The sequence below is a fragment of the Lethenteron reissneri genome, chromosome 25 (assembly GCF_015708825.2).
Source record: "Lethenteron reissneri isolate LAM-NWPU_2019-01 chromosome 25, ASM1570882v1, whole genome shotgun sequence".
Lineage (NCBI taxonomy): Eukaryota > Metazoa > Chordata > Hyperoartia > Petromyzontiformes > Petromyzontidae > Lethenteron > Lethenteron reissneri.
This window is the reverse complement of record NC_083803.1, coordinates 13,136,227-13,152,105: the sequence shown is the minus strand read 5'-3', so window position 1 is coordinate 13,152,105 and position 15,879 is coordinate 13,136,227. Positions and strand designations below refer to the sequence as shown.

General features: G+C 43.4%; 2 protein-coding genes across 2 annotated transcripts in view; one reads left to right on the top strand and one right to left on the bottom strand.

Annotated features, from left to right (window-relative positions):
* The window catches only part of LOC133347255 (muscarinic acetylcholine receptor M3-like), a 29,283-nt gene extending 20,984 nt beyond the window's left edge, over positions 1-8,299 (bottom strand). The window contains exon 1 of the mRNA XM_061559373.1: positions 8,162-8,299. The gene's annotated coding sequence lies outside the window, so the exon portion shown is untranslated. The remainder of the gene's footprint in view (positions 1-8,161) is intronic.
* The window catches only part of AVEN (apoptosis and caspase activation inhibitor), a 49,477-nt gene that overhangs the window by 14,371 nt on the left and 19,227 nt on the right, over positions 1-15,879 (top strand). The window lies entirely within an intron of this gene.

Here is a 15,879-nt window from a genome sequence, read left to right as displayed (position 1 = left end):
TGGTGGCGGAAAATACACATTCAGAGTGTGCCAGGTCCCTTTCCACCTTGTTATTGACCAAGCATGGTGCCAACTCTGGTTCCTTACTATGGATGCAGAATGTTCACCCATTTCAAGTAAAATTTCCTCTAATTGTCCTCTAACCAGGTTTTGTGATTCATTGCTTATGCAATGGCAACTTTGGGTTTTTACAGACACAGAATTTCCAAGTCTTGAAGGTATTGGCAAAGGGCATTTAACATTCACTTCAAAACATAGGCTGTGCTCGGATAACCTTCTGCAGAAAGTACTGCGCGCGTAGTGGCAGTAACTGAACCCTTGACTCCATTAAACGTAACCAATTTACCAGCAGTGTGGGCAACTAAGCCTCGTGGAATTATGCACAATCAAAAGGAAGGAAATTCAAGGTAGTGTGAGGGCACATTGATTAGCTCCGTTTACTGTGAACCTGGTCTACCTTAGTTTGATTGACTAACATGAGTGGCGAGTCATTTACCTGAAACGGTCCTGGGTCTGCCCCTACCCCCCGTGATTGACAGGGCGTAGGGGAAGCCGTCATCCGGGAACAGATTGACAAAAGACCCGGGAAATTAAGCCGTAATGTAAAAACCACGTGGAATACATTTGAATCTGCTTTCTGCCTTAAAAAAGATGCAACATTTTATAACAATAGCAAAGGGCTATTGTTACAAAATGTTGAGGCGGTGAGCGCCACCGTGGATTGTCATGCATGTGCGTTTATATTTCACCAAGGGTCGAGATTATCTCGCCAAGCTCATCCTCGATTTACCGTTGTGAACATCATCGCGGCTTCAGGAAATGAAACATTTATCTTAATCTCCAAAACTCCTCTCATCCGCGTGTGTGGATGCTGTTATTTGAATTTGTCCGCAAAAAGAACCAAGTTATCCACATTGTCACCCACAGGTAAATGCGGATAATAGGATGAATCTCCTGCCACTTATTGGTAACTCCTGCTCCTCTGCTATAATGTCCAGGTAATAGGATTCAGTTAGCGATTTAAGGAAACTACCTCTCAGTGTTGTATTCGCAAATAAATGGGGATAATATAATTTGTTACGTCTCCAATTATGTGCTAAAATATCAAGGTTATTGCATAAATGTCCTGCCTGATCATCTTGCACACACTGCATGGAGACTTGGTACAACCAGTGACAATATATGCTTACAAGTATTTGTAATAAATCTGAATACTTCTCTCTGAAGTATCCGACCAAATTGCCACGAGGCATTTTTCGATTTAAAGCTTTCGTGACTGCAGGGATTCATCTTCTTGGTTCTTTCGGTAAAGTCGCGTAGAATGGAAATAATAAAATACAAATAAAACATAATAAAATAATTCTCACGACGTTTCGACAGACCTGTTCTCCACCTGAGGACGGCTGCTTGCGTTGTGGCCGAAACGTCGTGAGAATTATTTTATTATGTTTTATTTGTATTATTTTATTATTTCCATTCTAGATGACTTTACCGAAAGAACCAAGAAGATGCCACGAGGCAGTTTGGCCTCGACACAGAGGTGTCGTTTCTCTGTGTGCCTATGTGTTTGTCTCTCTCTGCTTACGTGTCTGTCTATGTGTCTCCTGTTCTGTGTTTTGTCTCTCTCTTAAATTTAGCAATCTTTGGAAGTACGTAATCAACCAGGTAGGGTGTTGACTGTTATGTTAGCCGACTATCTGTGTTGTATTACATTATATTTCTAAGTTTACTAGGTTTTATTTCGATTTAAAGCTTTCGTGACTGCAGGGGTTCATCTTCTTGGTTCTTTCGGTGAAGTCACGTAGAATGTAAATAATAAAATAATACAAATAAAACATATAAATAATTCTCACGACGTTTCGGCCGCAACGCAAGCAGCCGTCCTCAGGTGAAGAACAGGTCGTTCTATGTGACTTTACCGAAAGAACCAAGAAGATTACTAGGTTTTGTTTTCTCTTTCATTTTTACCTGATGTTGATTGCTTGTGTTGCAATCGAAACGTCGTATGCTATTATTAAAGTTATTGTTTTCTCTTTTTACGTGACTTTACCAAAAAAACCAAAGAGTAATAATCATATCGGCGTTCTAGGCACTGCGTAAGCGTGTACAGATTCACTCCCCTGTGGATCTATAAATGGTCGTGATTTGCAGGTCGCGATTCCATTCAAGAATTGATTTTTTTCATCTTGATTGCGTTCTTGTCCAGTTTGCGCTGTATTATGTCTAATTTTTGATAGTCTGGATGTATGGTTGCACTTCTTATGCACCGTACATAACCAACCGTGCTCATCAGAGGTGCGGGGGAATGACAACAAACTAAACGCAAAAAAGCAGTTCTTAAGAAATTAGTTTCCAATCTATATTTAAATGTGCATAGGTCCAGTGGCTTCCTCATATCGGAAGGACGAGTATTACAGACTGTCAGTACTGTCCTGTTTGTTCTGGCTGTCTATTTTTGTTCTGCCTTGTTAATGTTGCTAAATCTGTACTGACACGTGCTGTCACAAATGTCTCAAGTTGTTGCTGTGACATCACATTTGTAGTCTCTAATATGTACTTTCTGTTTCATATGTATAGTCCGTCTTATCTGTGCTTCTCTCTAGTTATAGTTTTTTCTGTCTCTTTACAAATGTTAGCATGAAGGATTTTGTTGTATTCTAGTAGGTTGAATAAAGTAATTGATTCTGGCATGTATAACTCAATGCATGTCTCATGAGTGTAATAATTCATGTTAATTGCTGCCTGCAATTGGAATTACATTATTTAGAGCTGAGAAAGGCTTGTTGCCTGTCTTGTAAACCGACATGATGTCACATCTCTTCAATCATTTTGACAGTATAAATTATCGTGCATTTGGCACCTTGTTTTTGTATATGCATTAGTACATCTGCAAGTGCCGCTAAAGCAAGGTACTTAAGTCACTCCGGTGCTCCTACCAAACTGGTGCTCGTACCTAAATGGTACATCGCCTAATATAGTTAAACCTACTTTTAACGAATCATACATGGCTGCCCTCTAACAATTATAAATCATCCTTTGTGTTCGAGGCACTTGAGTATGATGCTTGTTGAGGGCTATATGCAGTTACTTTCCCTTTGGGGGTTATCAAATCCAACCTCAACACACTTAACTCCTTTACCAATCAATTATGTGCATCTGAATTACCAAGTAACTATCCAGTTGGTTCTGGTCTTTAATAATAGGCGCATGCAGAAGACGCTTGAAATGGCGTTGCAGGATAGGGCACGGTTGGCTACGTTACGGTACAAAAGAAGTTCAACATACATACAAATAACTTGGAGCTTTGGGGTCAAACATGACAAGAATGTAATCAGGAAGATGAGGTTGTGATTGGTGGAGCATCTGTGCAGGATGCAGGAGAGATTTACCAAACGTGTTAATGAGTGGCATGCAGAGGTCAGGAACTTAAGGGGATGGCCTAAAGACCTCTGACTGGGATGTTGTGAGCCCAGACCATTGAAGGATGAGTGTCCACTTTGCTAGGACTTTAGGATTTAGAATGAGAAAATAATTGATGCCAGGGTGGTGGTGACATTACTGGCATTGGCTGTGGTGGCCTGTTGACCTTCTGCTGGTGACACTGACATGCATAGCAGAGCATGTCCTCTGTGGAACTACAACAGACAGCTCGGCCTCACAATTTTGAGAAATAAACTTGGAAGAGGAAGCACAGATGTCAACAAATCTCCCTTTTTGCCAACCACTAGATGGTGTTCCTCTGATGTTCCAATGATTGAATGCTTCTTTTCGAATCAGTTAAATCTTGACTTAAAGCTTTCGTGACTGCAGGAATTCGTATTCTTTGGGTCTTTTGGTAAAGTCACGTAGATAGGTTCAAAGAAAATAACAAAAAAATACAAAAAACTACGTCGTTTCGATCGCAACACAAGCGGTCGTCAGCAGGAAGATAACGAACGCTCAGGAAGATGATGAACGCTTGTGTTGCGATCGAAACGTCGTAGTTTTTTTTGTTATTTTCTTTGAACCTATCTACGTGAGTTTACCGAAAGACCCAAATAATTCGAATCAGTTATTTGATATAAATGAATATTTGTTGTTACTAGTGAGCTATGCTAAGCTAAATTCAAACAAGATTTTAATAATTTCTTTAAAGTTTACATACTTTTCCATTGTGACCAAGTCCGAGCCCATTTCCTCCAGAGGGTAACATGTTGACTTCCCGCAAAATAGATACTGAGAGGTCATCCAGGAATCATGATGTGAATTTGCAGCCTTTAGATTGTGAGTCATGCCCACTAAATACTGTTTATGTGGTGCATTTGAGTATCAGGTGTAACCTTCGGTGAGAGCCTCGGAATTCAATCTGACTTACAGCTCTGACAGGTTTCGCAATAAGCCCTGTGAGTTACCTAGCAATCTTTGGAGTTGGGAAATATTTTTTGTGTGGTTGACTGCCGCCCACTTTATGAGCCGAATATTTTGGCTGACCCAAGATGGATTCGAGCATTAAATCAATCCCATGAGTCACCCAGCCACCTTTTAGGTTATGCTAATTAATTACACCCACGATACAGGTGTGTCCTGAAGCAGGGGTTAAAACGTAATGCTGTTAAGAGTAAAAAATGTCAGAAAAGTGTTTCTCAGCTAAAATATGTATAGGGCAGACAGTAGCAATCTACAATTACAGCTCTCAGCCGTTTGGTAGAAATTCCACATGGCTATGATGAAACCAGTCGTTTCATAGGACAACAGATGTTGACTTCTAAGAAAGTGGTGCCCAATTTATAGATAACCAGAAGGTCAGCGAGGCATCGTGAAGTGAATTTGCAGCATTCTGACTGTGTGCCATGCCCACTAAGCGCCGCATCTGCCTTAGGACCCCACAACACACTCTTACAGCTGAGGCACAGAGGTCGGTTGCTGCGTTTCCTGTTGCATACGCACATCGCCCGTTGCTGCTCTTAGCTAATCCTGTTGTGGCACCGACGCATACATTTCTTAATGAACGCTTGCAAAGTCGTTGAAAACAACCGCTTAATAAAACAGAACCTCTTAACTTGGGCACTTGCATTATTATCTGTCTTTAAGATGCAGCGCGACGCCAATATCACGCCACACTCTGCAGTGATCCACGCTCCATTAACATCTGGCTGCTGGATTCACAAAAAATGTTGCAGTAGGGAGTACAAAAAAATGCACAGCAGCGAGTTGGCTTTAAAAGGTGATAAACGTTATCATGTGGTCGTACGTCTGTCCACGGCATGCTGGGCTAATTTTAACAGCGTGGCAGCGGAGTAGAGAAGTCGTGCGTTATGGTTACCTTATTGTAATGCACGCCTTGTATAGCAATATGGTATTCGATCCTGCACGGCTGTCATTCATATCCAATTTATAAATGGAGTATTGCAAATAATGAACTGAAATTGTATACGGCGCGTGAACGTGGGGGCAGCTGGCTTTGATAATTGTCAGTGCGCTTGCTGTCCGGACACGTAGTGCGGGGTTTCTGGTTCACATCCCACCTCTGCCTCGGCAGTGCTACAGGACGTTAGCTGAGCACGCTGCAGTCTGCTGCAGGCTAGACTATAAATACCATGTGACTTGTGGTTCACAAGTGTAAGAAACAGTGTGCCTGCTTTTTGGCACAAATCCAAAATATTAAACTTCATCACAGACATCATCAGTCACAGTCGGCCAACTGCCGGATGAAGGCCTCCCCCATGCCGTCCTCATCTCTCACGATCCCGCGATGCGACGATTCACCTAAGACCTGCGCACGAGCTGATTTCATGAGTTCGTCTCCGTGGCGGCCGTACTCTTGGATGCATTCCCTTCTCTGGCTGTCACTTGATTTGCTCGATTCGAAAAAAAAAAACTCTCCAGTGTTGTGCGACTGGTCGTCCAGAACAAGACCGTACAACATATAATCATGTAATGCCCCGATCCACAGACACTACAACGATACACTACTCCGCTGCTCCTGATGCTGTTATCTGGCTTGACCACCTGAATGCGAAATTGTCGTTGTTGCTCTGCATCTACATCAGCCTATATTAAAGAAAGAAGACTCCATTGCTCGGCTCATGTCTTAACTACTGGCCCATCGTTTTTTTAGCAATGGGTTTTGTCCAATCCTACCTTTTTAATTGTCAATATGATGTCTCTAGCCAGAGAAACTTATCTCAAATTAATTTCAGGGGAAATAATACATTAGCAGGATAAGCATTGACATTCAAGTTAAGCTATCCAAGTCTCTTTGCAGTGGATTTAACGGTTTAAATTATGAAGGTGGTGAGTTTTTATTTTGGACTTTTATCACTTATCGAGTTGTATCGTGACACTTGCTTTAAATACACACACCTGTATGATCAGAGCATGAAAAACAATCTCCAGATTCTAAGCGGCACTCGTGCGTGTAACAAACCAAATGCAGGGAAATGCAGTTCCTGATAAGTAAGGGTTCTTCCTTTTAATATTTCACCATTGTGTGAGCACTTTCGAGGACCTGATAATTAAATATGTGGTCATTTTTTCACCCCAGTGCAAGAAACTATGCTCTGTTTGATTTATGGCTTATTAACTTATAAACCCTGGGTTATTGGACAGTGGTCTCCCGAAGTGTCAGTGATGTTTAGCGGCTTTTAGCAAATACATCAATCTTACTAAACCTTTACATTTTCTGCTGTTGACTAGACTAACTGCAAATGTATATGTGTGTGTACATGCGTGCATGTGGGGAGCGGTAGTGTTAGGGTTAGCACGCTGCGCTACGAAACCGGTGTCCCGAGTACCATTCCCGCTCATGACCAACAACAGTGATGATGATCTGAATCCGTCCTGGGCCTTCCCTAAGTAGACTCTGCCTCAAATGAGTACCTGATGCAGTATGCAAACATCACCCCTTGGAAAACAAAGATGGCATGGCATGGTGCTGGCCACCCACCCCGTCATGTGCCATGCCCTGCCTTCACATGTGCTCGCTAACAGCACTTGCCCCAAATATTTGTTAAGGCTATACAAAGGATCTTTGTGTTGTGCATTCACGTATGCAGTCGTGTCTCATGTGGAACTGATTGGAACATACTCTGAAACTGTTCTGGAACAGCTTGGGTGTTATATTTCCCCCTCCTGTGTATGACATCCGTATTTTTTTAAGGCCCTGTGAAATGATTGCATGACTATTTAAATAGCATGCAATGCACCACAGTCTATATAAATAAAAAATGTAATATCTAATGTTTAAACACTGTGGCGTTTTATTCCGTTGCAATTATTTGACATTGGTGGGCAGTCAAGACGTTTTGAGCATGACACTCAAATCGGTCACACTAACCTAACTAGCACTGTGGAGAATATCACGAATCCGTACAGTGACTAAATTGATATTAGCAGTTACGATATTGAACAATAATTTTCAAAAGTGTGGTTCTGTATTAACATTTTAATTATCCATCTTCTCTCAGTCTTAAGCAAAAGGAAACTCAACAAATATGTCTTGGCTGTGCTTGGTCGCATTAAATGCAGTATATTATTACTTTTCTGTTCAATTCGAAGGCGGCTGTCAAACGTGGCTCACAGCTCAAACGAGCATAGTTGTCCATAATAGAGGTTTTTTGGGGTTAGATTGCGTAAATATATAAATGTGTCGTTAAACCCGCCACCACCCGACACAGCCAACTTGTAAGGGTTGTCATGTAAACAGAACGTGGCCAATTCGTCACTAGTACAACACACCGGTGTGTTGGAGAGCCAATCCACAACATTTACAAATATAGTTGTGATGGTTATATTTTCAGGCAGCCTGAAGTTAGTGATTACATTCCTCATTCTCATACCAGGGTCAAGTCTATCCATAGCTCGACTACTCTTGGGTTACCACAAAGCGGTGCTCATTTCATGGATCCCAAAACCAGCAATCAGCCACCCATTGGGTTTTGAAATGTCACAGTTTTATAATTGTGAGTCTTGCGCTGTGTAACCATGGCGCAGTCCGGCCGGATTCTCACTCGCGTGGCCAAAACGACCAAATAAACGTCAACTTGTTTGCTCCTTCAGCATAAGCGATTTATTCAAAACAGGAACCCTCAAATTAGCAGCTCCGTGTACGTCAGTAAACTCAAATAGCGCGCAGGTGACGGAGGCAACGTTGCGTCCGCGCACGCAGCCGGGCGTCACTCACCCGCTGACGGCCGGCAGGTTCCGTGCCGTTGCTCGTTCATTCCCGGGCACCGTTGCTGGAGTCCGCGCGCAGCCTGCGTTTTTGTCGTCCCATTCAGCCGCTGCCTCTGGGATTCTCTCTCCTTCACGACCAGTGTCCTAGCCTGGATGAGTAACTCAGCACGGTGGGGGGGGGTGGGAGTTCGTTTGTGCCAGGGAGAGGGTGGGGGGGCTGGGGGGGCCGGGGGGGGGCGGCTGGCTTGGGGTTGTGGGGAGTGGACAATGGGAGCTTGAGCATGTCACAATGAGGGCGGCGCTCCAAGGCATAGCCACACCTCCACGACCCCCCCCCCCACCACCACATTTTATTATCGGTCTGCTTCGTACCTCACACGTGCGCACACGCACGAGCGTGTTCGCGTGGAGCGTCTGACGGTTGGGTCCTCGGGACTAATTGCTGCCGCACACGCAAGGCGTGCGTGGTGAGGCTCCATAACGGGCTGTGGGGTGTGGGGATGCTCGTGAACTTGGATTAGGGAGGTCGGGAGTTCAGCCAGAGCCCCGCTACATGTGTGCGCTGCACTTGTAAAGCTGGCTGATGTTTGGTGTTGGCAGCAGTTGTTAGGTCTTCATAGTTTAAAGCTTAATGTTGCTGTTGTTTTTACGGTCGCCGAGACGGGTTGAAATAATAGGGCTGTGATAAATGATATGGCTGGGAAGATTTGTATTTAGCTTGCGCGTGAGATTGAGCCAGTTTCCAGTCAGCGATTCCATAATGCATTATTAGAGCTGCCTGTTAACTGGATATTTAAGGCCCTGTGATGTACTTCGTAAGAGCGTGCATTTGCGTGTTATAGTCATATATTCCAAATGATTAAATAATGTGGATTTTAATTACTGTGTGTGTAGAATTGCAATTACAAACTTTGCATTTTTTAAAACGATTCACCAGTTAGATCTTTTTATTACACCAATTTAATGTCAAGGTTAAAGTATCTTCCTGCTTAACTAAGCCATTGGGCAACATTCAACTCTGTTGGTGACACAGTCTGTGGTGAAAATTCAACGTTACCCCGGCATATTCATCTTTCCCGTTCATTCATCCCTGCTGACTTTTCGAACCCAGAAAGATCATGAGCTCAATCGACTCTAGATAAGGATTTGGGCTGGCAACACCCATCGAATGATCAGTTCAACAACAGCCACGACCTGGCCAAATGGAGAGAGGATCTTTAATAAACAAATAATAAAGCCGTACAATAATTGCTGCTCGAGCGTTGTGAGACTGTTGCATAACAAACGCGTTGCTTGCTGAAAAGTGACTCGGGCAAGGGAGCGATGAGTGGGCTCACTGACAGCTGGGTGGGTGGGGGGGTGCAGTGCATTACTCAAATTGGACAATTTTTTTTATTTACATTTAGCTTAACAGCCTGGGCAAGCGGCTGGCGCCTCGATCCATGTCTTTGAAAAAGTGGGCAGGCAAAACGGCTGAGATGCACGGTTTTGTACAGGGCACCTTGAAGACGCACGCAACGAATGCCCCCATCAAGGTCTCTCGTGTGCTTGACACATGTGTGCTTGATTTGGCCAAAGCCAAATGATTTGGCCAAAGCCAAATAAATATTTGCCAGCAGCGACAAGCGTGTTACAAAGTTCTACGCATTTTCACATTTAAATGTGTCAACTGGGAAAGTGTGATTATCCTTTGATGGTCCTCAGTCAGTGGTTGAAATTCCACATTTCTATGGCAGGGGCCAGTATAAGTAGACCATTTTATTGACCCTGTAGGGATGAATTACTCAAACCCCAACTGGAATTCGAACTTGCACCCTTTTGATTATGGGGCTAGAGCTCCAAACACAGCATCACCTTTTAGGAATGTGTTTACCTGGTGTACGAAATTAGTTCATAATTTTATTTGGCTTGAAGTCCCCTTCCAGCCCCAAACAAAATGCCAACGACTTTCGTTGCTGTGAAAAGTGTTGTGAGTTCTCATAGACACAATTCTAACGGAACGCGTTCATGCTTACGCTGATATTCAAAGACAGAGCAGCTTCGGTGTTGATATAATTTGATCGTGCTCTCATCTGGTGCAAGGGAAGGAATCCATTTATTTGAAAACATTAATATTAACAACAAAGAATACATAGAAATACAACGAAAATACAAAGCATCTCCATGTCCAATATCGATGAGCGGACCTATAAGAAGAACATAGCTGCGGTCAAGGCAGCAATGAAAAACGGAGAAAAACAGAAATAAATACGCAAGGTTTAAATAGTAGTTGCATCGTGAGTACAATGTGTCATCGCATTTAATATATCGTGAGGTTAAATCAAGGTTACTTGATTACATTGTGCATTCATTGGGCACATTTATATGAAATCAGAATTAATAAAATAGATTCTTCAGCTCAGCTGGTAGTAGACCAAGGCATGGCTGTTTAGTATTGATTATAATTGTTGTGCCCTTATATAGGAATAACCAGAGGAATGTATGTATTTTTTTTTACAATCTCCCAGTGCAGTGCAAACTGCCTGATTCATTAGCAAGCCCCAGTGTCAGCCAGTGACTGAACCCGCGCCCCCACGTTGCAGCCTTCCAACCCAATCTCCCCGGGCCGTTCAGATTTCTGGCGGAGAATTTACTCTCCTGCACAACAAGGGGAGCCTGTGGATTCAATCACTAAAAACACAGTCTTATGTCAAATTATTTGCATTTCATCGATTGGAAATGATGGGTGTGGCGGTTCGTTTGGAGATGCAATCAATCCACAGATTGGTGACCCCTAATTTTGGTGGCCTTTCATTATTACACTTGAATCTGCAGCTGTCTATTATTAACCTCTGTTCAACTGTGCGAATTGGGGAACAAGTGGTAGCCAGTTTGATCTGTACGTGTGTGTGTGTACATGTGTTGGGTCTGTACTTGTGTGCATGTGCGTGTGTTGGGTCTGTACGTTTGCACTGTTGTGGTTGGCGCGTTGCGCTACGAACCCAGTTTCCCTGGTTCGATTCCTGCTCACAGCCAATACCGGTGACGAATATCTGAACTGGTCGTGGGCCTCCCCGATGTCAACTCAAATGAGTAGCTGGTGCGATGTGTGTAAACAACGCCACTAGGGAGACCAAGGTGGCCGGCCGTGATGCTGACAACCCATCCACCCACTCGTGTACCTTTCCGGCCTTCATAGGTGCTCACTAACAGCACTTGCCCCGAAAGTCTATGAAGTCTATTAAGGCTATAATGGGGATCTTTGACTTTTGTATGTCCAGAGCTGTATAATATCTAAACGATTGATAATGAAGGTGAGATAAGTAAATGTCTATGTATTTTAGCGTGAAGATACTTATGTATTTTATGTTTCCGTTATTTAAAACCTCATAACCCCTCCATATAGATTAACGTGTACCAAGGGCTACTTTTCTGAGCCACTGGTGCTATGGTCAGCGCACACTAGACTTGCAATTCAGCGGTCACGAGTTCGATCTCCCAACACAACAGTTGAAACAATGGACACGTTTCTTAAAGCCTACCGCCTCTGTCCACCCTGCACCAGAGTTAGTCTGAGCAGGTAGCGTGTGCATACTCTTCACATCTTACAAGACATCTGGCCAGCGGTGAAGAGTTGGCCAAAAACATCTGAAGAGGCTCTGTAAGAGCTCCCTATAGTGGAGGGCCTTCTGCCAGCAAGTGGCCTGAGCAACATATTGCTGGGCTCTACTTTAACATGTTTGCACAATGTTGGCATGTTAGAAAGTACTTGGGTTTAATATTTAATCCTGTGGCAATTGGTATCTCTACATGGCATAACCCTCAAATATGTTCACTGAGACTGAAATGAGTACCTGCTATGGTGTGATACTGGTAGGAACCATCTGGTTCCACCAGCCCACAGGGGATGATTGTGTCCGTCCGTCGTGCATACAAAAATGGGAGGGGTGGGGCTGAGTGGAGAGGGGAGGGTGTGGAGGGGCTGGGTGGGGAGGGTGGGGAGAGGCTGGGTGGGGAGGGGAGGGTGGGGAGGGGCTGGGTGGGGAGGGGAGGGTGGGGAGGGGCTGGGTGGGGAGGGGCTGGTCTCCCCGTGGTGCCCTTATAAAACTCAACGTTTAACCTACTCACGCCGGCTTGTGCCCGCCCTCACAGTCAGCCATATTTGCGGAATACACCACGCCGCCGTTGACCCTGGCCATTGACCGAGCAACCCAACGTTCCTACCAGCTCCCTCCGCAGGAATGTGTTTAAGATCAGGCATGAAGAGGCAAAGGTGGACAGTCTCGTGCGATGTTGGCTCCACCACATCGCTTCGTGTGCGGTGCCAGTCACAATAAACACTCGCGGACATCATTTGGCCCATCACTTGTTCCTAGTCCAAGAGGGGTGAGTTGTCTTTGTTTATCCTGAATGTACATTAATTGAACAAATACACATTAACGCGATATATAAAATTCAACAAAAGCCATGAACAATGTACAAGGTACTGAGGAGCAGGTTGTAATGTTGGCATAGTATTATGAGTGTGATCAAATGTGGCATGTTATTCATAAAGTGTAATTTTGACATAGTGCCTCTAAAACATGTTAGCAAGAATATTGAATTATGGGTGTTATCTGAACAATTGAGTTCATAATTCAGATAAAATCGTAACTGTTTAGGATCCCTGTAGATGTTATGTGCGTACGTGTGCATGTATGTACGTACATGTATGCATGCATGCGTGCGTGCGTTCTGACAATCCTGCACAAACTATTTAATATCTGTTGTTTCATGCCAGGTGAGATTGTCATTTAGATTTTCATTGGAGCAAAAGTGCTTGTGCTCTGCGTGGCGCAGTGAGTTTTGTGGTTTTTAAATTGTGAGTGTGTGTATGCAGACCTGATAAGGTCTTGAGCTCAGCTGAGGGCATGGCATCATGGCTCACTTGTTACGTTTGTAAAAATAAATTAAATGCATATATGGTGGGGCCGGAAAAATGTTTTAGGTTTCAGCCGCTCAAAGTCAGAGTGGGCTAAAGTTAGGCTTGGTTTTTTTTCTCCCAATTCATGAACAACTGATAACAAGAGTTTAATTCGAAACAAAATGCAATCTTAGAACGGAAAGTTTTCCAACTTACAAGTTGTACGAGAAAGAGCAAAATGCAATGTTAGGACATTATGTTTTGAGAGTATTAAGAGCAGAGGAAAGTGTCTCAATAAAAAAAAATCTTGCTGTGGTTTTCCCACCTGATGATGATTGCTTGCGTTGCGATCGAAACGTCGTGATTAAATTTATTTTATTTTATACCTACATGACTTTACCGAAAGAACCAAAGAGTTTGGATCTCTGCAGTCACGAAAACTTCAAATCAAGATTGTCGCAATTAATGGCCAAATCAGCTTTAAAACTGAGTCACTATAACAATAATTAATGTTACCAATACATCTATGGTAGGTATTACTGTGGAGACAGGCCCCCACCATAATAATATGGAATTACCATCAGTGGCTCCGGGCCACCAATGAGCAGCTATCCAAAAAGTATTTTACAATGTCAATATTTTATCATTTTGTTACCCGATTAAGAATTACATAACCTAATTCAATTTAATTATAAAACAAACGCTGTGTAATTGATCAATTTTGCATCAATTTCCCATGCAAATCTGACATCACAAGATGTTTTACACTGTTGGAAATCTCCCAGAAATGGTAGCATGTACTATTATGGTCTCTACTCTGTCAAGCTTGAGCATCCGGGGGGTATCCAATGCTGTAGGATAATCTTCTTTTGGATAATGAGAGTACAGTATATCCAGTGGCTTCACTTGAGATGAGTATTGGGAATTTCGCCTAAGGGGGATCATCTTTGGATCGTGGTGTTCATATTGGCAGTAACCCTATTCCGGAACTTAATTACAACATTAGACCATAGCATCAGAAAGTCAAGTAAAAATGTCTCGCAAGTTCACGCGAGCGTGTGGTGTGGTGCTCATCTCCATTGGCTTTCTCTGAGCCAGTGGTGAACTTCGGCATTCGTTCAGTGGGAGGAAAATTACACAGAATGTGTCTAATCTCATGAGCTCTTGGAGGCCAAGCAAGGTTGAGTGTGCTTTGATGGGTGGCCGCCATGCATACAAACAGGTGCTTGTAGGCTGCTGCTGCGGTGTTACTTTATCAGGTAGTGCAGCAACATCATCCATTGTTTTATTGCACTTCTATGTTCTGACGTCTTATTCTTCCCGTCTTCACAAACCCGTACCGACCAGTGTAGTGACGTACGGCCAAATAACCCCCTTGAACAGTACAGTGTGGGGAGGCTGATTCAGCTGACGATTGATAAAAGGGCCGTGCATAGTTTGAGGCAGTCATTTTTGCTATACAGCTACTGGTGACTTCCCACAAAGTGATACTTATTTTATTAACTATTGAGGGAGGATGGGCTAAATTAACCTTGTCGCCTTCTTGGTTCTTTCGGTAAAGTTACGTAGAAGGGAAGTAATAAAATAATAAAAATAAAACATAATAAAATAATTCTCACGACGTTTCGGCCACAACGCAAGCAGCCGTCCTCAGGTGAAGACCAGGTCTGTCGGGGAGACAGCGTGTTTCATTCAGACGCTGTCTCCCCGACAGACCTGTTCTTCACCTGAGGACAGCTGCTTGCGGTGTGGCCGAAACGTCGTGAGAATTAATTTATTATGTTTTATTTTTATTATTTTATTACTTCCCTTCTACGTGACTTTACCGAAAGAACCAAGAAGATGAATCCCTGCAGTCACGAAAGCTTTAAATCGAAATTTAACCTTGTCGCCTTTCCATGGTGAGTCAAGCGTTCTCAATGGTGGGTGCTTAGATTGCATGAATATAGTCATGCTTGTGATCAAGAGGGCATATAGGGCAATCATCTGGTGTGGAGCTATCGAATGTCACGCCTCTCTTTGAGGTGGGATGAAAGCTATGTAAAACATGCGCGCTGCATCAGAGTAAGGAGTGTGGAGTGAATTAGCGAGTACATTCGACAACCAGATGTATTTTTTCATGCCCGCAGTCTGCCTCGCTGTCGAAAGGATTAATCCCAAATTGAAATGGCGAAAAACACATTTAACGTTTTGCCTCTCAATAAATAAACGGTTTGCAGGAAACTGACGACCTTGCTTTCGAAATAGACGATTTGTATGCCAGGAATGGGTGAGCATTCTGAAGTGCAAGTTAGATATAAGCACACTGTATATAACCACATATCTGATATAAGCAACACGTGCTTACACTACATTGTTATGGAGAAGGCAAAGGATAAACTTCTGATTATAAGCACACATGATCTTGTTCTCAAGGGTTGTGCTCGTATCCACCTCCTGTTCTGTGTATTAGGGGTATTTTAAAGCCTCACCTTTGATTGTTGATCTTACATTGTTTCTTCCATATGTCTGCCGATCTGTCCCACTGTGTTTGTGTGTGCTCTTTCTATGATTGCGGAATATGTCACCCTCTAAAGGAACATCTATACCAGTTTGAAACACTTAGGTGAGCCTCACTATGATCCATCCTGGGTTTAACCAGACTGGATTGTGTGAGGAGCTCGCAGATCCTTGAAAGGTATGGACAAAGTCTCATCGGGGAGCTCCTCTGGCAGGCAAGGTTGCGTTGGCTGGGTCATGTCGCCCACATGCCCAGCCACCGGCCCAAGCAGTTTCTATTTGGCAAGATAGGGGGGCTAAATGGGCGCAGCATGGATTAGAGATAGACTGATGTGGTACGGAAG